Source organism: Salvelinus namaycush, chromosome 4 (assembly GCF_016432855.1).
Source record: "Salvelinus namaycush isolate Seneca chromosome 4, SaNama_1.0, whole genome shotgun sequence".
In the NCBI taxonomy this organism is placed as follows: Eukaryota; Metazoa; Chordata; class Actinopteri; order Salmoniformes; family Salmonidae; genus Salvelinus; species Salvelinus namaycush.
In genome coordinates this window covers 80,675,178-80,699,620 of record NC_052310.1, presented here as the reverse complement: position 1 = coordinate 80,699,620, position 24,443 = coordinate 80,675,178, and positions in this window count along the sequence as shown.

Below are 24,443 nucleotides of genomic sequence, written 5' to 3'. Positions count from 1 at the left end.
CCATCCCTCCACCCCTCTACCCCTCCACCTGTCCATCCCTTTACTCCTCTACCCCTCCACCCCTCTACCCCTCCACCTGTCCATCCCTCTACCCCTCTACCCCTCCACCCCTCCACCCCTCCACCTGTCCATCCCTTTACTCCTCTACCCCTCCACCCCTCTACCCCTCCACCCTCTACCCTTCCACCTTTCCTTCCCTTTACTCCTCTACCCCTCCACTCCTCTACCCCTCCACCCCTCTACCCCTCCACCTGTCCATCCCTCCACTCCTCTACCCCTCCACCTTTCTACCTCTCCACTCCTCTACCCCTCCACTCCTCCACTCCTCTACCCCTCCACCCCTCCACCCCTCTACCCCTCCACTCCTCTACCCCTCCACTCCTCTACCCCTCCACCCCTCTACCCCTCCACTCCTCTACCCCTCCACTACTCTATCCCTCCACCCCTCTACCCCTCCACCATTCTACCCCTCCACTCCTCTACCCCTCCACTCCTCTACCCCTCCACTCCTCTACCCCTCCACTACTCTACCCCTCCACTCCTCTACCCCTCCACCACGCTACCCCTCCACTCCTCTACCCCTCCACCCCTCTACCCCTCTACCCCTCCACCACTCTACCCCTCCACTCCTCTACCCCTCCACCCCTCTACCCCTCCACTCCTTTACACCTCTACCCCTCCACCTGTCCATCCCTCCACCCCTCTACCCCTCTACCCCTCCACCTTTCCTTCCCTTTACTCCTCTACCCCTCCACCCCTCTACCCATCCACTCCTTTACCCCTCTACCCCTCCACCTGTCCATCCCTCCACCCCTCTACCCCTCTACCCCTCTACCCCTCCACCTGTCCATCCCTCCACTCCTCTACCCCTCCACTCCTCTACCCTTCCACCCCTCTACCCCTCCACTCCTCTACCCCTCCACTCCTCTACCCCGCTACCCCTCCACCCCTCCACCTGTCCATCCCTTTACTCCTCTACCCCTCCACCCCTCTACTCCTCTACCCCTCCACCACGCTACCCCTCCACTCCTCTACCCCTCCACCCCTCTACCCCTCCACCTGTCCATCCCTTTATTCCTCTACCCCTCCACTCCTCTACCCCTCCACCCCTCTACCCCTCCACCTCTCCACCCCTCCACCCCTCTACCCCTCCACCCCTCCACCCCTCCACCTGTCCATCCCTTTACTCCTCTACCCCTCCACCCCTCTACCCCTCCACCTGTCCATCCCTTTATTCCTCTACCCCTCCACCCCTCTACCCCTCCACCTGTCCATCCCTTTATTCCTCTACCCCTCCACTCCTTTACCCCTCTACCCCTCCACCTGTCCATCCCTCCACCCCTCTACCCCTCTACCCCTCTACCCCTCCACCTTTCCATCCCTTTACTCCTCTACCCCTCCAACCTTCTACTACTCTATCCCTCCACTCCTCTACCCCTTGACCTTTCTACCCCTCCACTCCTCTACCCCTCCACCTTTCTACCCCTCCACTCCTCTACCCCTCCACTCCTCTACCCCTCTACTCATCTACCCCTCCACTCCTCTACCCCTCCACTCCTCTACCCCTCCACCACGCTACCCCTCCACTCCTCTACCCCTCCTACCCTCTACCCCTCTACCCCTCCACCACTCTACCCCTCCCCTCCTCTACCCCTCCACCCCTGACAGGGAACACATTTTAAGGGGAATCCAAGTGAGGGACTCCTACCCCCAGATGGATCACACTCATCACACTTTGAATGAAATTATGGGCTGAAAGACAAATTCAACTCCATCTTTCATCGAATCATATGACTTATTCATCACGAAACCATTTAATGGTGCCAATTATTTTAATGATTACTTCATTGGCAACATGGGCACATTTAGGCAGGAAAGGCCAACAACGAACAGTGAGGCATTGTATTCATGCATAAATCAATTAAATAATTAAAGAAAAGCAGTGTAAGTTAGAATTTTGTAAAGTTGTTAGTGTGGGAGAGGTGGAAAAATGACAAACCTCCTGGCATTGACAACTTAGATGGAAAGCTACTGAGGTTGGTAGGTGACTGTATAGCCACTCCTATCTGTCATATCTTTAATCTGAGCCTAGAGGAAAGTCGTCACAAAGAGTTAATCGTTTTGGAATAGGTGGCCAGTAATAACCTGGTCCTGAACATCTCTAAAACTAAGAGCATTGTATTTGGTACAAATCATTCCCTCAGTTCTAGACCTCAGCTGAATCTGGTAATAAATTGTGTGGCTGTTTAACAAGTTGAGGAGACTAAATGACTTGGTGTTAAATGTCATGGGCAAAACATATAGATTCAATGGTTGTAAAGATGGGAGAAAAGATAGCTCTTCATTGTAATCAGAGGGCTAATATCAGTAGATTGCATCACTTCTTGTTTTTATAAGAAATATAAATGTGTTGGAAAATCCAAATTGTTTGCCTAGTCAACTTACACACAGCACTGACACACACTTACCCCACCAGACTTGCCACCAGGGGTCTTTTCACAGTCCCCAGATCCAGAACAAATTCAAGGAAACGTACAGTATTATACAGAGTCATGAGTGAATGAAACTCTCTTCCATCTTATATAGCACAAGTGAACAGAAAACCTGGTTTCAAAAACAAATAAAGCTACACCTCACGACACAACACCTCTCCCCATTGTGACCTACTTGTTGTGTGTATGTACTGACATGTACAGTCTGTGTAACTGATAGATGCACACACACACACACTACATTTTATATGTACGTAAATTGTAATGTCTTTTGTCTGTAATGTCTTTTTCGATATATGTGTTGGACCCCAGTAAGACTAGGTGTCACCATTTTTCGTCGGCTAATGGGGAACCTAACAAATCAAATCAAATCAAATCCCTCAAATCTCGCTGCCTCTCAGAGAGAGAAGTAAGGGAACCCGCTGATCCTGACCATAATGACAAAACAGACACGCACGAAACATGATGCAACCAAATGCCATCCCCCGTCTAGAAAAATCCTTATAATCTTCAATAGCGTTACTGTAAAACAGAGTCAACATGAAGGGACCTAACCTAACAGACAGTTGTAAACATCCCAGAACTGCATAATGACCTAATAGACTAGCACTAAACATTCTAGAACTGCATAATGACCTAATAGACTAGCACTAAACATTCTAGAACTGCATAGTGCTCTAACAGACAAGAACTAAACATCCTAGAATTGCATACTGCTCTAACAACTAACACTAAACATCCTAGATCTAGATAGTGTTCTTTACATTCACTGCACATACTCATATGACCCTGACTGTTATCATGTATATTTCCCCCATTGCACATCCTCCTGGTAAAATAGTTTTTATTTATGCATCTCTTACACATCATTTATAATGTAGCTTAGTGTCTATAGTGTAGCCTGTAGTTCCCAGCTACATTGTTCACAGTGTACATGCAACATGTGGATTTGTGTCCATTCTACATCTATTATGTTGTCTGTATATCCTGTTTATAATCTGTATATCCTGTTTATAGTTTGTCTTTAAATCCTATTTATAGTCTGTGTGTATATCATGTTTATAATCCGTATATCCTGTTTATCGTCTGTATATCCTGTTTATCGTCTGTATATACTGTTTATAGTATTTCTGTATATCTTGTTTATCGTCTGTCTGTGTATCCTCTTTTTATCGTCTGTCTGTATATCCTGTTTATAGTCTGGCTGTATATCCTGCTTATCATATGTATATCCTGTTTATTGTCTGGTTCTATATCCTGTTTATAGTCTGTCTGTATGTCCCGTGTATGGTCTGTCTGTATATATTGTTCATAGTTTGTCTTTAAATCCTATTCATAGTCTCTGTGTATATCATGTTTATAATCTGTATATCCTGTTTATCATCTGTATATACTGTTTATAGTATTTCTGTATATCTGGTTTATTGTCTGTCTGTGTATCATGTTCATCATCTGTCTGTATATCCGGTTTATGTTCTGTCTGTATATCCGGTTTATAGTATGTCTGTATATCTTGTTTACAGTCTATCTGTATATAATGTCTATTGTCTGTCAGAATATCCTGTTTATTGACTGTCTTTATATCCTATTTATAGTCTGGCTGTATATCCTGTTTATAGTCTGCCTTTATATCCTGTTTATAGTCTGTCTGTATATCCTGTTTATAGTCTGGCTGTATATCCTGTTTATCAGCTGTATATCCTGTTTATTGTCTGGTTGTATATCCTGTTTATAGTCTGTATGTATATCCTGTTTATGGTCTGGCTATAAACAGGACGTACATACAGATGATAAACAGGATATACAGACGATAAACAGGATGTGCAGACAGACAATAAACAGAATATACAGAGAGACAATAAACATGATATGCATACAGACTGTAAACAGGATATACATCCAGACTATGAACAGGATATACAGACAGACTTTAAACATATAGTATGTCTGTAAATCCTATTTATAGTCTGTATATCCTGATTATCATCTTTAAATCCTGTTTTTAGTCTGTATATCCTGATTATCATCTTTAAATCCTGTTTTTAGTTTGTCTGTATATCCTGCTCATTGTCTGTGTGAATATCCTGTTTATAGTGGTGTCACCAATTCTTCAAGTCAAATTCCGGTACATACATGTATTTGACAAATAAAGGTGATTCTGATAATGACTATCAGGATCATGTCAGCTGTATGTCAACAGACTATCAGTATCATGTCAGCTGTATATCAACAGACTATCAGTATCATGTCAGCTGTATATCAACAGACTATCAGTATCATGTCAGCTGCATATCAACAGACTATCAGTATCATGTCAGCTGCATATCAACAGACTATCAGTACCATGTCAGCTGCATATCAACAGACTATCAGTACCATGTCAGCTGTATATCAACAGACTATCACTATCATGTCAGCAGCATATCAACAGACTATCAGTATCATGTCAGCTGTATGTCAACAGACGATCAGTACCATGTCAGCTGTATGTCAACAGACGATCAGTACCATGTCAGCTGTATGTCAACAGACGATCAGTACCATGTCAGCTGCATATCAACAGACTATCAGTACCATGTCAGCTGTATATCAACAGCCTATCAGTATCATGTCAGCAGCATATCAACAGACTATCAGTATCATGTCAGCTGTATGTCAACAGACGATCAGTACCATGTCAGCTGTATGTCAACAGACGATCAGTACCATGTCAGCTGTATGTCAACAGACGATCAGTACCATGTCAGCTGCATATCAACAGACTATCAGTACCATGTCAGCTGTATATCAACAGCCTATCAGTATCATGTCAGCTGTATATCAACAGACTATCAGTACCATGTCAGCTGTATATCAACAGACTATCAGTATCATGTCAGCTGTATATCAACAGACAATCAGGATCATGTCAGCTGTAGGTCAACAGACGATCAGTACCATGTCAGCTATATGTCAACAGACGATCAGTACCATGTCAGCTGCATATCAACAGACTATCAGTACCATGTCAGCTGTATATCAACAGCCTATCAGTATCATGTCAGCTGTAAATCAACAGACTATCAGTACCATGTCAGCTGTATATCAACAGACTATCAGTATCATGTCAGCTGCATATCAACATACTATCAGTACCATGTCAGCTGTATATCAACAGACAATCAGGATCATGTCAGCTGTAGGTCAACAGACAATCAGTACCATGTCAGCTGCATATCAACAGACTATCAGTACCATGTCAGCTGCATATCAACATACTATCAGTATCATGTCAGCTGTATGTCAACAGACTATCAGTACCATGTCAGCTGCATATCAACAGACTATCAGTACTGGGTCAGCTGTATATCAACAGACTATCAGTATCATGTCAGCTGCATATCAACAGACTATCAGTACCATGTCAGCTGCATATCAACAGACTATCAGTATCATGTCAGCTGCATGTCAACAGACTATCAGTATCATGTCAGCTGCATATCAACAGACTATCAGTATCATCTCAGCTGCATATCAACAGACTATCAGTATCATGTCAGCTGCATATCAACAGACTATCAGTACCATGTCAGCTGTATATCAACAGACTATCAGTATCATGTCAGCTGCATATCAACAGACTATCAGTACCATGTCAGCTGCATATCAACAGACTATCAGTATCATGTCAGCTGCATGTCAACAGACTATCAGTATCATGTCAGCTTCATATCAACAGACTATCAGTATCATGTCAGCTGCATATCAACAGACTATCAGTATCATGTCAGCTGCATATCAACAGACTATCAGTACCATGTCAGCTGTATATCAACAGACTATCAGTATCATGTCAGCTGCATATCAACAGACAATCAGTACCATGTCAGCTGCATATCAACAGACTATCAGTATCATGTCAGCTGTATATCAACAGACTATCAGCATCATGTCAGCTGCATATCAACAGACTATCAGCATCATGTCAGCTGCATATCAACAGACTATCAGTATCATGTCAGCTGCATATCAACAGACTATCAGTATCATGTCAGCTGTATATCAACAGACTATCAGTATCATGTCAGCTGCATATCAACAGACTATCAGTATCATGTCAGCTGTATATCAACAGACTATCAGTATCATGTCAGCTGCATATCAACAGACTATCAGTATCATGTCAGCTGCATATCCACATACTATCAGTACCATGTCAGCTGCATATCAACAGACTATCGGTATCATGTCAGCTGCATATCGACAGACATCAGTACCATGTCAGCTGCATATCAACAGACTATCAGTACCATGTCAGCTGCATATCAACAGACTCTCAGTACTTTGCCAATTTCATGTCAACATGAAGTGATCTAGCCTAACAGATTAAATTAAATAACATATTTTTTCCTTAAGCCCAGAGGTGACTGATGCCTCCCTACGTGACATGGCATATTTCAACCCATGGTTTGGTGTGGAAAGGGCAGCAGTCACAGAGCCAACCGATTGTCGACACCAAATCCTGATCATCTTTAATTCTGTTATAACAGAACCCGCACCTGAGAAGGGTACCTAACAGAATAACTCAACAGACAAAAGAACAGCAACAATGTTTAAGTTAATTAAGCACCTCTGTGCTTCCCTATGTGACAAGACATTATTTCACTCAGTGGTTTTGTTCAGAAACGGCAGCAGCCATAGAAGGAGCAATCCTACATTCTGCTTCTATCTGAGTGGGGGGTCAAGCTGCTGTCTGCCTGTCTGCACGTCCACCCTGGCCTTTAGAGACTGATCTGATGGGGGAAGCTATGCGGCTGGATCTGAGAGACAAGAGCAAAGAAGGGCTTGAGGGAAGAAGGGCTGGAAGACTGGAGGGAGGGATGGAGGGATGGAGGAAGGGAGGGAGGGACAGGGAGGGGCGGTAGGGAGAGAGGGTGAAAGATAGAGAGAGATAGAAGGGCCTCATACTTCCCGCCCGTGACTTCCAGCACGAGGACAGAGGTCACTAAAACACTTGCGTGCAAAAACCTAATTTAATCAGCTTATTTTCTTTAAAATACAATACTACAGTACATTCACATTCATATTTTCTGTATTCAATAGTTGTATTATTTGACAACTGTGCTGCCACAAAACAAATACAGAGACAACTGTTTGGCCAACATGTCAAAATGAATGGAAAACAACTAAGTCTTCAGATCCAGGAGCTGTGTTGTCATGGAAGTCATTTTAAACATGAACTGATGTGCCTGGCCAGCTGCTCTGTACTGCTATCTACGGTAATGAACCTCGCCTACATCTTCCAGTGTGTTTTCACAGCACAAAATAAACAGAGCAGATTGTTAGTCTCCGATTCCATCCCAGCTCTCCATACCCCAGTGAATCTCAATATTAGTTTTTATTTTCCTTTGTTTGGAAGAAGAAGAAAGAAGGTGATTTAGTTGGCTCATTTTCAGAGGATGCAAAGAAGCCACACTCTCTGTGTCCCAAACAGTACCCTGTTCCCTATATACTGTGGTGCACTAATTCCTATAATCCCTGTTCAAATGTAGTGGACTATGTAGAGAATACATGTAGGGTGCCATTTGGGACACAGGGTTGTTGCAACGACTTTAGTGAGGCAATGTTTTTATAGGGGGTATAGGTTATACAATGGATGAGGCAATGCTTTTATAATGGGCGTAGGTTAAACAATGGATGAAGCAAATCTGTTATAGTGGGTGTAGGTTATTCAATGGATGAGGCAATGCTTTTAAAGTGGGTGTAGGTTATACAATGGACGAGGAAATGCTGTTATAGGGGGTGTAGGTTATTCAATGGATGAGGAAATGCTGTCATATGGGGGTTTAGGTTATACGATGGATGAGGAAATGCTGTTATAGGGGGTGTAGGTTATACAATGGATGAGGAAATGCTGTTATATGGGGGTTTAGGTTATACGATGGATGAGGCAATACTTTTAAAGGGGGTGTAGGTTATAAAGTGGATGAGGAAATACTTTTATAGGGGGTGTAGGTTATAAAGTGGATGAGGCAATACTTTTAAAGGGGGTGTAGGTTATAAAGTGGATGAGGCAATACTTTTATAGGGGGTGTAGGTTATACAATGGATGAGGCAATGCTTTTATAAGGGGTGTAGGTTATACAATTGATGAGGCAATGTCTCCTGTGTTATCAACAGAGGAGTCAACTGCTGGGAAGAACACATTGATTGAATTCAACTTTGAAATATAATTGCATTTAACATTTAAACATGACTTATCCCATTGTAACTGCGCAATGCAATAACATATCTGTGGCTTTGGTTTTTTCCGAATGAAATTACATTTGTTTTATTCTATTTAGCATTTACCTGCAAATCAGGCTTGATGTCATCCATTAATAAAAGTCCATGTCTATACATTTTACATTTACATTTTAGTCATTCAGCAGACACTCTTATCTAGAACAACGTACAGATAGTGCATTCACCTTAAGATAGCTAGGTGGGACAACAACATTTCTCCATCATATTAGGTACATTTTTCATCAACAAAGCAGCTATTAGCAAAATCAGAGCTAGGAAGGGGGAAAAAAGTCAAGCGCGAGTGTTAGTTCAAAAAAGGTACGTATTTTTGTGAGGGGTGCAGGGGGGTGGGGGTGATGAGGGCGTGCAAAGGGGGGGGGGGGGGGGGGGGGGGGGTTATTTAAGATACTCCTTGAAGAGTCAGAGTTGCAGATGTTTTCAGAAGATAGGCTGGGAATCGGCTGTTCTAGAGAAGAGCTTGGACTGGACTAAGCGGGAGGGGTGGGAGGGCCAAGAGACCAGGGAACGGTTTTCCAATAGCATGGGGATGGAGTGGGGATGAAGTGGGGATGAAGTAGGGTTGGAGTGGGGATGAAGTGGGGATGAAGTAGGGATGGAATGGGGATGAAGTGGGGATGAAGTAGAGATGGAATGGGGATGAAGTGGGGATGAAGTAGGGATGGAGTGGGGATGAAGTGGGGATGAAGTAGAGATGGGATGGGGATGAAGTGGGGATGAAGTAGAGATGGAATGGGGATGAAGTGGGGATGAAGTAGGGATGGAGTGGGGATGAAGTGGGGATGAAGTAGGGATGAAGTGGGGATGAAGTGGGGATGGAGTGGGGATGAAGTGGGGAGGGGAGGGAAGGCAGGATGAGTGATGGGATGGGGATGGGAAAGGATGGAGTGAGGATGGAATGGGGATGCGAAAGGATGGAGTGGGGATGGGATGGGATGGGGTGGGGATGGAGTGGGAATGGGGTTGGGATGGAGTGGTGATTGTATGGAGTGGGATGGGGATGGGGATGGGATGGGATGGGATGGGATGGGATGGGGATGGGATGGGGATGGAATGGCAATGGGATGGAGTGAGGATGGGATGGATGGAGTGGTAATGGGAGGGGAAGGAATAGGATGGAGTGGGGATGGGATGGAGTGGGGATGGAGTGGGATGGGATGAGAGTGGGATGGGATGTGGAAGGGACGGATGGAGTGGGGATGGGGATGGGGATGGGGTGGGTGTGGGTGGGTGGGGTGGGGTGGGGTGGGTGGGGTGGGGTGGGTGGGGTGGGGTGGGAATGGGGATGGGATGAAGTAAGGATAGGATGGGGAAGGGATAGGATGGAGTGGGTATGGGATGGGGATGGGAAAGGATGGAGTGGGGATTGAATGGGGATGCGAAAGGATGGAGTGGGGATGGGATGGGATGGGGATGGAGTGGGGATGGGGTTGGGATGGAGTGGTGATTGAATGGGGATGCGAAAGGATGGAGTGGGGATGGGATGGGATGGGATGGGGATGGAGTGGGGATGGGGTTGGGATGGAGTGGTGATTGTATGGAGTGGGATGGGGATGGGGATGGGATGGGATGGGGATGGGAATGGGATGGGGATGGAGTGGTTGATGGGATGGGGATGGGATGGAGTAGGGGAAGGATGGGATGGGGATGGGATAGGATAGAGTAGGGATGGGATAGGGATGAAGTAGGGATGGAGTAGGGATGAAGTGGTGATGAAGTGGGGATGGAGTGGGAATAAAGTGGGGAGGAAGTTTGGATGGAGTGGGAATGAAGTGGGGATGAAGTTTGGATGGAGTGGGAATGAAGTGGGGATGAAGTGGGGATGTAGTAGGGTTGGATTGTCCAAAAGCATGGGGATGAAGTAGGGTTGGAGTTGGGATAAAGTGGTGATGGAGTTGGGATGAAGTTGTGATGAAGTGGGGATGGAGTTGGGATGAAGTGGGGATGAAGTTTGGATGGAGTGGGAATGAAGTGGGGATGAAGTGGGGATGTAGTAGGGTTGGATTGTCCAAAAGCATGGGGATGAAGTGGGGGTGGAGTGGGGATGAATAGGGGATGAAGTATGGTTGGAGTGGGGATATGATTGGATGGGATAGGATAAAGTAGGGATGGAGTGGGGATGGAGTTGGGATGAAGTGGTGATGAAGTGGGGATGAAGTTGGGATAAAGTAGGGTTGGAGTGGGGATGAAGTGGGGATGGAGTGGGGACGGAGGTGGGACGAAGTGGGGATGAAGTTTGGATGGAGTGGGAATGAAGTGGCGATGAAGTGGGGATGAAGTAGGGTTGGATTGTCCAAAAGCATGGGGATGAAGTGGGGATGGAGTGGGGATGAAGTGGGGATGAAGTAGGTTGGATGGGGATGAAGTGGGGATGGAGTGGGGATGAGTGGGATGAAGTGGGGATGGGTTGGGATGAAGTGGATGGAGTGGGATAGAGTGGGGATGGAGGGGGGATGAAGTGGGGATGAAGTAGGGAGGAGTGGGGATGAAGTGGGGATGGAGTGGGGATGAAGTGGGGATGGGATGTGGAAGGGACAGGATGGAGTGGGGATGGGATGGGGATGGGAAAGATGGTGGAGGGGGGGATGGAATTGGATGCGAAAGGATGGAGTGGGGATGGGATGGGATGGGGTGGGGTTGGAGTGGGGATGAAGTGGGGATGGAGTAGGGTTGGAGTAGGGATGAAGTGGGGATGGAGTGGGGACGGAGACGGGACGAAGTGGGGATGAAGTTTGGATGAAGTGGGGATGAAGTGGGGATGGGATGGGGATGGGATGGAGTGGGGATGGGATGGGTTTGGAGTGGGGATGGGATGGGGAAGGGACAGGCTGGAGTGAGGATGAGGATGGGATGGGAATGGAGTGGGGATGGGATGGGGAAAGGATAGGATGGAGTGAGGATGGGGATGGGTGGGGTGGGGATGGGATGAGTGGGGATGGGGTGGAGTGGGGATGGGGTGGGGATGATATAGGATGGAGTAGGGATGGATGGGGATGGGATGGAGTGGGATGAGATGGAGTGGAGTGGGGATGGGGATGGGATGGGGATGGGATGGGATGCTGTGGGATGGGATGGAGTGGGGATGGTATGGAGTGGGGATGGTATGAGTGGGGATGGGGATGGGGATGGGGATGGGGATTGGATGGGGATGGGATGGGGAGGGGATGAGATGGGATGCAGTGAGGATGGGAATGGGAATGGGATGGGATGAAGTGAAGATGGGATCGGATGGGATAGGATGGAGTGGGGATGGAGTGGGGATGGGGATGGGAATGGGATGGGATGGAGTGGATATGGGATGGAGTGGGATGGGATGGAGTGGGGATGGGATGAGGATGGGATGGAATGGAATGGAGTGGAGAAGAGGATGGGGATTGTATGGAGTGGGGATGGGGTGGGATGGGAATGGTAAGGAGTGGTGATGGGGATGGGATGGAGTGGGGATGGAGTGGGGATGGGATGGGTTTGGGATGGAGTGGGGATGAAGTGGGGATGGGGATGGAATGGGGATGGAGTGGGAATGGGATAGGATGGATTGGGGATGGACTGGGGATGGGATGGGTTTGGGATGGAGTGGAGTGGGGATGAAGTGGGGATGGGGGTGGAGTGGTTGATGGGATGGGGATGGGATAGGATGGAGTGGGATGAGGATGGGATGGGAATGGGGTTGGAATGGGAATGGGATGGAGTGGAGATGGGATGGGATGGAGTGGGGATGGGATGGGATGGGTATGGAATGGGTATGGGGATGGGATGGGATGGGGTTGAGATGGGATGGAGTGGGGATGGGATGGGATGGGTATGGGATGGGTATGGGGATGGGATGGGATGGAGTGGGGATTGGATGGGGATTGAGAGGGGATATGATGGGATGGGATGGAGTGGGGATGGGATGGGGATATGATGATGATGTGAATGGAATGGGATGGAGTGGGAATGGGATGGGATGGAGTGGGATGGGATTGGATGGAGTGGGGATGGGATGGGATGGGGATGGAGTTGTGATGGGGACAGGATGGAAGGGGGATTTGGGATGAGATTGGATGGAGTGGGGGTAGGGATGGGATGGAATGGAATGGGGATAGGATGTGGTGGAGTTGGGATGGGATGGGAATTGAGAGGGGATATAATGGGATGGGATGGAGTGGGGATGGGATGGGGATTGTATGGTGATGTGAATGGCATGGGACGGATTGGGAATGGGATGGAGTGGGGATGGGGATGCGATGGAGCGGGGATGGGATGGGCTGGAGTGGGATGGGATGGAGTGGGGATGGGGATGCGATGGAATGGGGATTTGGATTGAGATGGGATGAGATGTAGTAAGGATAGGGATGGGAATGGGAATGGGATGGGGAGAGTATGGGTTAGGATGGAGTGGGGATGGGATGGGATAGGATGGAGTGGTTATGAGATGGGGATGGGGATGGGAATGGGATGGGATGGAGTGGGGATGGAATTGGGAGTGGATGGGATGGAGTGGGATTGGATGGGGATGGGATGGGGATGGGGATGGGGATGGGATGGGGATGGGATGGGGATTGGGATGGGGATGGACTGGGATGGGATGGAGTGGGGAGGGATGGGGTTGGGATGGGATGGGATGGGATGGGGATGAGATGGAATGGCGATAGGATTGGATGGATTGGGGATGGGATGGGATGGGGATTGAGAGGGGATATAATGGGATGGAATGGAGTGGAGATGGGATGGGGATGTGATGGTGATGTGAATGGCAGGGGATGCAGTGGGAATGGGATGGAATGGAGTGGGATGGGATGGGATGGAGTGGGGATAGGACGGGGATGGAGTGATGATGGGGATGTGATGGAGTGGGTAGGGGATGGGATGGAGTGGGGATGGGATGGAGTGGGGATAGGGATGGTGATGGGATGGGGATTGGTTTGGGGATGTGATTGTATGGGGATTTGGAAGGAGATGGGATGCTATGTAGTGAGGATAGGGATGGGAATGGGAATGGGATGGGGATGGGATGGGGAGGGTATGGGTTAGAATGTAGTGGGGATGGGATGGGATAGGAAGGAGTGGGGATGGGATGGGGATGGGATGGGGATGAGATGGGGATGGGATGGAGTGGGGATGGGATGGGATGGAGTGGGGATTGGATGGGGATGGGGATGGAATGGGAATGGGGATGGGGATGTTCACCCACGACTGCGTGGCCATGCACGCCTCCAACTCAATCATCAAGTTTGCGGACGACACTACAGTGGTAGGCTTGATTACCAACAACGACGAGACGGCCTACAGGGAGGAGGTGAGGGCCCTCGGAGTGTGGTGTCAGGAAAATAACCTCACACTCAACATAACAAAACAAAGGAGATGATTGTGGACTTCAGGAAACAGCAGAGGGAGACACCCCTTATCCACATCGACGGGACAGTAGTGGAGAAGGTGGAAAGTTTTAAGTTCCTCGGTGTACACATCACGGACAAACTGAATTGGTCCACCACACAGGACAGCGTTGTGAAGAAGGCGCAGCAGCGCCTCTTCAACCTCAGGAGGCTGAAGAAATCGGCTTGTCACCAAAAGCACTCACAAACTTCTACAGATGCACAATCGAGAGCATCCTGTCGGGCTGTATCACCGCCCTGGTACGGCAAGCTTCCGCCACAAACCGTAAGGCTCTCAGAGGGTAGTGAGGTCTCTGCACAACGCATCACCGGGGGCAAACTACCTGCCCTCCAGGACACCTACACCACCGTGTCACAGGAAGGCCATAAAGATCATCAAGGACAACAACCACCCGAGCCACTGCCTGTTCACCCCGCTATCATCCAGAAGGCGGAGGTCAGTACAGGTGCATCAAAGCAGGGACGCAGAGATGAAAAAACAGCTTCTATCTCAAGGCCATCAGACTGTTAAACAGCCACCACTAAACATTAGTGGCCGTGCCAACATACTGACTCAACTCCAGCATTTAATAATGGGAATTGATGGAATTATGTAAAATGTATCACTAGCCACTTTAAACAATGCCACTTAATATAATGTTTACATACCCTACATTACTCATCTTATATGTATATGTATATACTGTACTGTATATCATCCACTGCATCTTGCCATCTTTATGTAATACATGTATCACTAGCCACTTTAAACTATGCCACATTTAGTGTTACATACCCTACATTACTCATCTCATATGTATAGACTGTACACTATACCATCTACTGCATCTTGCTATGCCGTTCTGTACCATCACTCATTCATATATCTATGTAATATTCTTTATCCCTTTACACTTGTGTGTATAAGGTAGTAGCTGTGGAATCGTTAGGTTAGATTACTTGTTGGTTATTACTGCATTGTCGGAACTAGAAGCACAAGCATTTCGCTACACTCGCATTAACATCTGCTAACCATGTGTATGTGACAAATAAATTTGATTTGATTTGGATGGGATTGAGTGGGGATGGGATGGAGTGGGGATGGGATGGAATGGGGAGGGGATGGGATTGGATGGAGTGGGGATGGTATGGAGTGGTGTTGGGGATAGATTGGCGATGGGGAAGGAGTGAGGATGGGATGTAGCGAGGATGGGGATGGGATGGGGCAGGATGAGGTGGGGATGGCGTGGGGAGCGGATGGGGTGGCGTTGTTGATGGAATGGAGGTAAGATAGGATGGAGTTGGGATGGGATGGGCATGGGGATGAGGTATTGGATGGGATGGGAATGGGATAGGTTGGAGTGGGAGGATGGATTGGGGATGGGTGAGGGATGGAATGGGGATGAATGGGATGGGGATGGGGTTGGGGGTTGGGATTTGGATGGGTTGGGATTGGGATGGGATGGAGTGAGGATGGGATGGGATGGAGTGGGGATGGGATGGGGATGGAATGGGGATGGAATGGGGATGGGTTGGGGGTTGGGGGTTGGGGGTTGGATGGGTTGGGATTGGATGGGATGGAGTGAGGATGGGAGGGATGGAGTGGGGATGGGATGGGGATGGGGATGGGATAGGATGGAAGTGGGGATGGAGTTGGGAAGGGATGGGATGGAGTGGTTAATTGGATTTGGATGAGAAAGGTTGGAGTGGGGATGAGTATGGATGGGATGGGAATGGGATAGGTTGGAGTGGATGGGATGGATTGGGGATGGATGGGATGGGATGGGGATGGGATGACTGGAGTGGGGATGGGATGGGGATGGGATGGGATGGGAGGGATGGAGTGGGGGTAGTATGGGAGGGGGATGGGGATGGGTTGGGATGGAGTGGGGATGGGATGGGGATGGAGTGGGGATGGAGTGGGAATGGGATGGAATGGGGTTGGGATAGGATGGAGTGGGGATGGAGTGGGGATGGGATGGATTGGTTGATGGGATGGGGATGGGATATTGTGAAGATGGGGATGGGAATGGGACAGGGATGGAGTAGGGATGGGATGGGATGGGATGGGGATGGGGATGGGGTTGGGATTTGGATGGGTTGGGATTGGGATGGGATGGAGTGAGGATGGGATGGGATGGAGTTGGGATGGGATGGGGATGGGATAGGATGGAAGTGGGGATGGAGTGGGGAAGGGATGGGATGGAGTGGTTAATTGGATTTGGATGAGAAAGGTTGGAGTGGGCATGAGATGGGAATGGGGTGGGGATGTGATTGGGATGGAGTGGGAATGGGATGAGATGGGATGGGATAGGAAGAAGTGGGGATGGATTGGGGATGAGATGGGATGGGATGTTGTGAGGATGGTGATAGGAATGGGACAGGGATGGAGTGGGGATGGGATGGGATGGGGTGGGGATGGGATGGGATTGGGATCGGATTGAGTGGGGATGGGGATGGAATGGGATGGAGAGGGATGGAATGGAGTGGGGATGTGATGGGATGGAGATGGGGATGGGGAAGGAATGGGATGGAGAGGGATGGAATGGAGTTGGGATGTGATGGGATGGAGATGGGGATAGGGATGGAATGGGATGGAGAGGGATGGAATGGAGTGGGGATGTGATGGGATGGAGATGGGGATGGGATTGAGTGGGGATGGGATGGGATGTAGTGAGGACGGGGATGGGAATGGGAATGGGATGCGATGGGGATGGAGTGGGGATTGATTTTGGATGGGATGGGATGGGCTGGGATGAGATGGAGGGGGATAGTATGGAGTGGGGATGGGGATGGGAATGGAGTGGGGATGGGATTGGATGTTGTGAGGATGGGGATGGGAATGGGACAGGGATGGAGTGGGAATGGGATGGGGATGGGATTGGGATGGGATGGTTTGGGGGTGGTATGGGATGGAGTGGGGATGGGTTGGGGATGTGATGGGATGGGATGGGATAGGTTGCAGTTGGGATGGAGTTGGGATGGGATGGGATGGAGTGGTGGATGGGATGGGGATGGGGATGGGGATTGAGATAGGATGGGATGTGGTGAGGATTGGGATGGGAATGGGATGGGGACGGAGTTGTGTTGGGATTTGGATGGGGATGGGATGGATTGGGAATGGGATTAGATGAAGTGGGGATGGGATGGGATTGGATTGGATGGAGTGGGGATGGGATGGGATGGGGATGGTATAGGATGGAGTGGGATGGGATGGGGATGTGATTAAATGGGATAGGATGAAGTGACTATGGAGTGGGGAATGGATGGGATGGTGTGGTTGATGGGATTTGGATGGGAAAGGATGGAGTGGGAATGAGATGGGAATGGGATGGGGATGTGATCGGGATGGGATGGAGTGGTGATGGGATGGGGATGTGAATTGGGATGAGGATGGGATGTAGTGGGGATGGGATGGAGTGGGGATGTGGATGGTATGGGATGGAGTGGGATGGGATGGAGTGGGGATGGGAATGGGAAGGGATTGGATGGAGTGAGGATTAATGGGATGGATTGGGGATGCGATGGACTGGGGATGGGATGGGATGGGGATTTGGATGTAGATGGAATGCTAAATAGTGAGGATAGGGATGGGAATGGGATTGGGATGGGGGGGAGGATGGGGGAGGGTAGGGTAAGGGGTAGGATGGAGTGGGGATGAGATGGGTTGGGATGGGGATGGGATGGGGATGGGGATCGGGATCGGGATGGGATCGGGATGGGGATGGGGATGGGGATGGGAATGGGGTATGGGTTGTAGATGGGATGGGATGGGAATGGGATGGAGGAGGGATGGATGGAGTGGGATGGATGGATTGGGGATGGGATGGGAGGAATGGATGGTGATGTAGTGAGAGAGGGGATAGGAATGGGACAGTGATGGAATGGGGTGGGATGGGGATGGGATGGGATCGGGATGTGATGGAGTGAGGTTGGTATAGGATGGAGTGGGATGGGATGGGGATGTGATTAAATGGGATAGGATGAAGTGACTATGGAGTGGGGAATGGATGGGATGGTGTGGTTGATGGGATTTGGATGGGAAAGGATGGAGTGGGAATGAGATGGGAATGGGATGGGGATGTGATCGGGATGGGATGGAGTGGTGATGGGATGGGGATGTGAATTGGGATGAGGATGGGATGTAGTGGGGATGGATGGAGTGGGGATGTGGATGGTATGGGATGGAGTGGGATGGGATGGAGTGGGGATGGGAATGGGACAGGGATGGAGTGGGATGGGATGGGGATGGGGTTGGGATTGGGGATGGATGGGTGGGGGTGGTATGGGATGGAGGGGGATGGGGGGGAGGGGTGGGGAGGATGGGATGAGATGGAAGGGATAGGAGTGGAGTGGGATGGGTAGGAGGATGGGGTTGGGATTGGGATGGGATGGAGTGGGGGTGGTATGGGGATGTGATGGAATGGGATAGGATGGAGTGGGGATGGGATGGGGATGGGGTTGGGATTGGGATGGGATGGAGTGTGGGTGGTATGGGATGGAGTGGGGATGGGGTGGGATGGAGTGGGGATGGGATGGGGATGTGATGGAATGGGATAGGATGGAGTGGGGATGGAGTGGGGAAGTGATGGGATGGAGAGAGGGGTAATTGGATTTGGATGGGAAAGGTTGGAGTGGGGATGAGATGGAAATGGGATGGGGATGTGATTGGGATGGAGATGGATGGGATGGAGTGGTGATGGGATGGGGATGGTATTGGATGGGGATGGGATGGAATGGGGATGGGGATGGGATGGGGATGGTATGGGGATTGGGATGGGTGGGGATGTGTGGATGTGGGCTGGGCAAGGGCATATGGTAGGTGGGAGTGGAGTGTGATGGGATGGTCGTGGTTGACTGGGAGTTGGTGGAACGTATGCAAGTGGGGGGAGTATGGGGATGGGGCATGGGGGATGTGATGGCTGGGGATGGACGTGGTGTGGGACTGGGCTTGGGCTGGGGAATGGGATGGAGTGGGGCGGGGCAGTGGGGGAGGGATGGGGGATGGGATGGAGTGGGACTGGGTGGGCCTGGCGTGGGGAGGGGATGGGCTGGGACTGGGACAGGGTGGCGTGGTGGTGTGTGGATGAGTGGGGACTGGGATGGATTGGGATGGTATGGGTGGGGTGGGATGGGGCATCGGTGGCATTCTGGACTTGGTTGGGATTGGGCTGGGACTGGGTGTGGGTGGAATTGGCGTGGAGTGGGGTTGGGTGGGCATTGGCGTGGGGATGAGGATGTGGAGTGGCGGCACTAGGCTAGGACTGGTGTGGGGAGAGCAATGGCTGGCGTGGTTGACTTGAGTTGGCTGGGAACCAGGTTGGCGTGGGGATGCAGCGACTGGAAGGATGGGCTGTGTTGGGCAGGGAGGAGATGCTGGGTGGAGCGGTGGAGACTGGATGGGGCGAGGTGGTGAGGCTGGCTGGGAATGGGGCTCGGCTGTGGACGGCTGGGTGGCTGGGTTGGGATGGGATATGGGGATGGAGTGGCTGTGGGTGGGGAAGGACTGGGATGGGGGATGTAGGGATGTGGGGGGAAGGGATGATAGGACTGTGGATGGGATCGGTGGATGGTAGTGGGGATGATATGGGATGGGGATCGGAGTACTGGTGAGGATGGGATGGGGTGAGGGGTTGGGTTGGGACACGGAATGGATGGAGGGGGAATGGGCTGGGATGGAGTGGGATGGCTGACGTGGGCATGGAGCTGGGACTGGGCTTGGGCTGGGACTGGGCGGGGTGGTGATGAGATGGGATGGGCCGGAGCTGGGTGCTGGATGGGCTGGGTGGTGTGACAGCTGGGATGGCGTGAGGGGGAGTCGGTGGACGGATGCGGTGCGTTGGGTGAGCCTGGGGCGGGGACGGTGGGGATGGGATGGGATGGAGTGGGGATGAGATAGAGTGTGGGATGCGGATGCGGATAGCGGATGGGGATGGGGGAAGGAGGGGAGGGGGTGGTGGATGGGATGGGATGGCGTGGGCAAGGTGGTGACGTGGAGCAATGGAATGGACTGGCGTATGCGGATGGGATGGAGTGGGAATGGGACAGGAGCAGTGTGAGGGATAGAGTGGTGATGGTATGGGGAATGGGATGGCGTGGGATGGGAAGGATGCGTGGGATGGGATAAGAGGGTGCTGGGATGGGATGGGGATGGGGAGGGATGGATGGGATGTTGTGGAACGATGGGGATGGATTGGATGGGAATGGGAAGGGATTGGATGAGTGAGGGAGTTAATCGGGATGATTTGGGATGCGGGACTGGCGGATGGGATGGGATAGGGGGATTGGATGGATGGTTGGAGGATGATAGTGAGGTAGGGATGGGAATGGGATGGGATGGGGCTGGGGATGGGATGGGGAGAGGTAACGGGTAAGGGTAGGATTGGAGTGGGGATGAGATGGGGTTGGGGATGGGTTGGGGAGGGGATGGGGGATTCGGGATCGGATGGGATCGGGATGGGGATGGTGGATCGGATGGAATGGGGTCAGGGTTGAGATGGGATGGGATGGGAATGGATGGTACGGACGGATGGGATGGAGTGGAGATGGGATGTGATGCTTGGGATGGATGGGAGTGGAATGGGAGGATGTAGTGAGGAGGGGATCGATGGGACAGTGTGGATGGGTGTGGGCTGGGGAGGTTGATGTGGGATCGGGGATGTGTGGAAGGGAGGTTGGTATAGACTGAGTGGGGGGGATGGGGATAGTGATAGGCATGCGGATAGGATGAGTACTATGGCGTGGGAATGGATGGGATGGTGTGGTGGGGATTTGGATGGGAAAGGATGGAGTGGGACGGATGGGAAGGATGGGGATGTGTCGGGATGGGATGAGGGGATGGGATGGGGAATGTGAGAGTTGGGATGAGGATGGGATGTAGTGGGGATGGATGGAGTGGGATGTGTGGAGGATGGTATGATGGGTGGGATGGGATGGAGTGGGGATGGGAGAGTGGGACGGGATGGAGTGGGATGGGATGGGGATGGGTTGGATGGGATGGATGGAGTGGGGGGGATGGGAGGGAGTGGAGGGGTGGGGTGGGGGTGGGGATGGGATGGGGATGTGTGGTGGGATGAGGATGGGAGTGGGGATGGAGGGGATGGGGTGGATTGGATGGGATGGGTGGGGTGTATGGGGATGTGATGGTGGATGGATGGAGTGGGGATGGTGGGGGTGATGGATTGGGATGGATGGGCAGTGGGGATGTGAGGGATGGGAAGTGTGGGATGGGAGGAGAGTGGGATGGGATGGATTTGGATGGCGATGGAAGGTGGAGTGTGGATGATTGAGGGAAATGGATGGGGATAGTGAATTGGATGGAGAGGATGGATGGGGGTGGTGAGGGATGGGGATGGTGATTGGATGGGGATGGGATGGAATGGTGGGAGGGGATTGGGGAGTGGGGATGGGTGATGGGATGGGATGGGTTGGGGATGTAGTGGATGTGGGCTGGGCAAGGGATGGATACTGGAGTGGGAGGGATGGAGGAGGTGTGGTGATGGGAGTGGATGGGAAAGATGAGTTGGGGGTGATGGGGATGGGATGGGATTGAGTGGATGGGAGGGATTGGGATGGGGATGGGGATGGGATGGGGATGTGATGGATATAGAGTGGATGGAAGGGGGGAAGTGGGGAGGGATGGGATGGGGATGGGTATGGGAGGGGATGGGATATGAGTGGGATGGGATGGGGATGGTGGTAGGGATGGAGGAGGGGATGGGATGATTGAGTGGGGATGGGAATTGGGAGATGAGTGGGGGTGGGATGGGAGGGATGGATTTGGATGGGATTGGGATTGGGATGGGGTGGAATTGTGATGGTGGATGGGAGGGAGGTGGGATGGGATGGGTGGATGGGGATGGGATGGGGATGGATGAGATGGGATGGATGGAGTGGGGAAGAAATGGGATGGAGTGGTTGATTGGATTTGGATGGGAAAGGTTGGAGTGGGGATGAGATGGAAATGGGATGGGGATGTGATTGGGATGGGAAGGAGAGGGAATGGGATGGGATGGAGATGGATGGGATGGAGTGGTGATGGGATGGGGATGGTATTGGATGGGGATGGGGATGGGAATGGGGATGGGGATGTGGGAGGATGGATGGATGGGGATGGAGGGTGGGGAAGTAGGGGATGTGGGTGGGGAAGGATGGATGGATGGAGTGGAGGGATGGGATGGAGTGGGGATGATGATGGGATGGGGATGGGATGAGGATGGGATGGGTGGGGTGGTGGGGGAATGGGATGAGGGAGATTGGGAGGGATGGCGATGGGAGTAGATGGGATGGGATGGGATGGGATGGGATGGGAGGGAGGGGGATGGTGGGATGGAGATGGGGATGGGAATGGGATGGGGAGGATGGGATGGGGATGGATGGAGATGGGATGGATGGGGATGGAGATAGATGGGATGCGGATGGGATGGGTGGGGATGGGGGATGGGGATGGGATGGGATGGAAGTGGGGGATGAGATGATGGGGATGGGGAATGCGGAGGAGGGATGGGGATGGGGATGGGATGGATTGGGATGGGATGGGATGGGAGGGTGGGAAGGATGGGAGAGGGAGATGGAAGGGATGGGGATGGGATGGGATGGAGTGTGGAATGGAAGGGGATGCAGTGGGAGGGATTAGAGTAGTGATGGTATGGGAGGGATGGAGTGGGAAGATAGGGAGGCGTGGGATGGGATAGAGTGGTGATGGATGGGATGGAGGAGGGGATGGGATGGATGGGATGTGTGAAGATGGGATGAGATTGGATGGGGAGGGAAGGGTGGATGGAGTGAGGATAATGGGATGGATTGGGATTGGAGGGATGGGATGGATGGATGGGGATTGGAGTAGATGGAATGAAGTGAGGATGGGATGGGAATGGGATGGGAGGGGCTGGGATGGGATGGGGAGGGTAAGGGTAAGGGGTAGGATGGAGTGGGGAGATGAGATGGGGATGGGGATATGGGATGGGATGGGGATGGGGATCGATGGATGGTGATCGGATGGGGATGGGATCGGGATGGGAATGGGGTATGGAGTTGTAGATGGGATGGGAGGGAAGGGATGGAGGATGGGATGGGATGGAGTGGGATGGGATGGATTGGGGATGGGATGGGATGGAATGGGATGGGATGTAGTGAGGAGGGGATAGGAATGGGACAGGATGGAATGGGTGGGATGGGGAGGGGATGGATCGGGATGGATGGAGTGAGTGATGGAATGGGATGGGATGGGATGGATGGGATGGGAGTGGGATGGCATGGGATGGGGATGGGGATGGGGATGGGATAGGATGGAGTGTAGATGGAATGGGGATGTGATGGGATGGGATAGGATGGAGTGGGGATGGAGTGAGGATGGGTTGGAATGGGAAAGGATGAAGTGGGGGTGAGATGGGGATTGGATTGGGATTGGCAATGGATGGGAATGGGAGGGATGGAGTGGGGATGTGATGGGGATGGGGATGGGATAGAGTGGGGATGTGATGGGATGTAGTGAGGATGGGGATGGGAATGGGAATGGGATGATGATGGGATGGGATCGGTAGCGGATGGGATGGGGAGGGGATGGAGATGGAGTTGGGATGGATTGGGATGAGTGGGTATGGGACGGAGTGGGGATGGGATGGGATGGAGTGGTGATGGTATGGGGAAGGTATAGGATGGAGTGTGGATTGGATGGGGATGTGATGGAATGGGATAGGATGGAGTGGGAATGGAGTTTGGAAGTGATGGGAGTGGTTGATTGGATTTGATGGGAAGGTGGAGTGGGGATGAGATGGACATGGGTATGGGATATCGATGGGATGGAATGGAGTGGGAATGGATGGGTAGACTGGGATGGGATGAGTGGTGATGGAATGGGATTGGGATGGGATGGGATGGGGAGGGATGGATGGTGATGGGATGTGAGTGGGGATGGATGGGATCGAGTGGGGATGGGGATGGGTGGGAATGGAAATGGGGATGGGGATGGTATGGGGATTGGGATGGGTTGGGGATGGGGATGGAGTGGGGATGGGATGGGCTGGGGAGGTGATGGGATGGGATAGGATTGGGTGGAGATGGGATCGGATGAGATATAATGGAGTGGGGATGGTAGGGGATGGGATGGGATGGGTTGGGTTTGGGAAAGGAATAGGATGGAGGGGAGATGGGATGGGATGGAGTGGGATGAGATAGAGTGGGAATGGGATGGGGAGGGATGGGAGGGTGGGGATGGGGTGGGGATGAGGATGGGGATGGGATGGAATGGGGATAGGATGGGATGTGCGGGATGGGATGGGATGGAGAGGGGATGGGATGGAGTGGGATGGAGTGG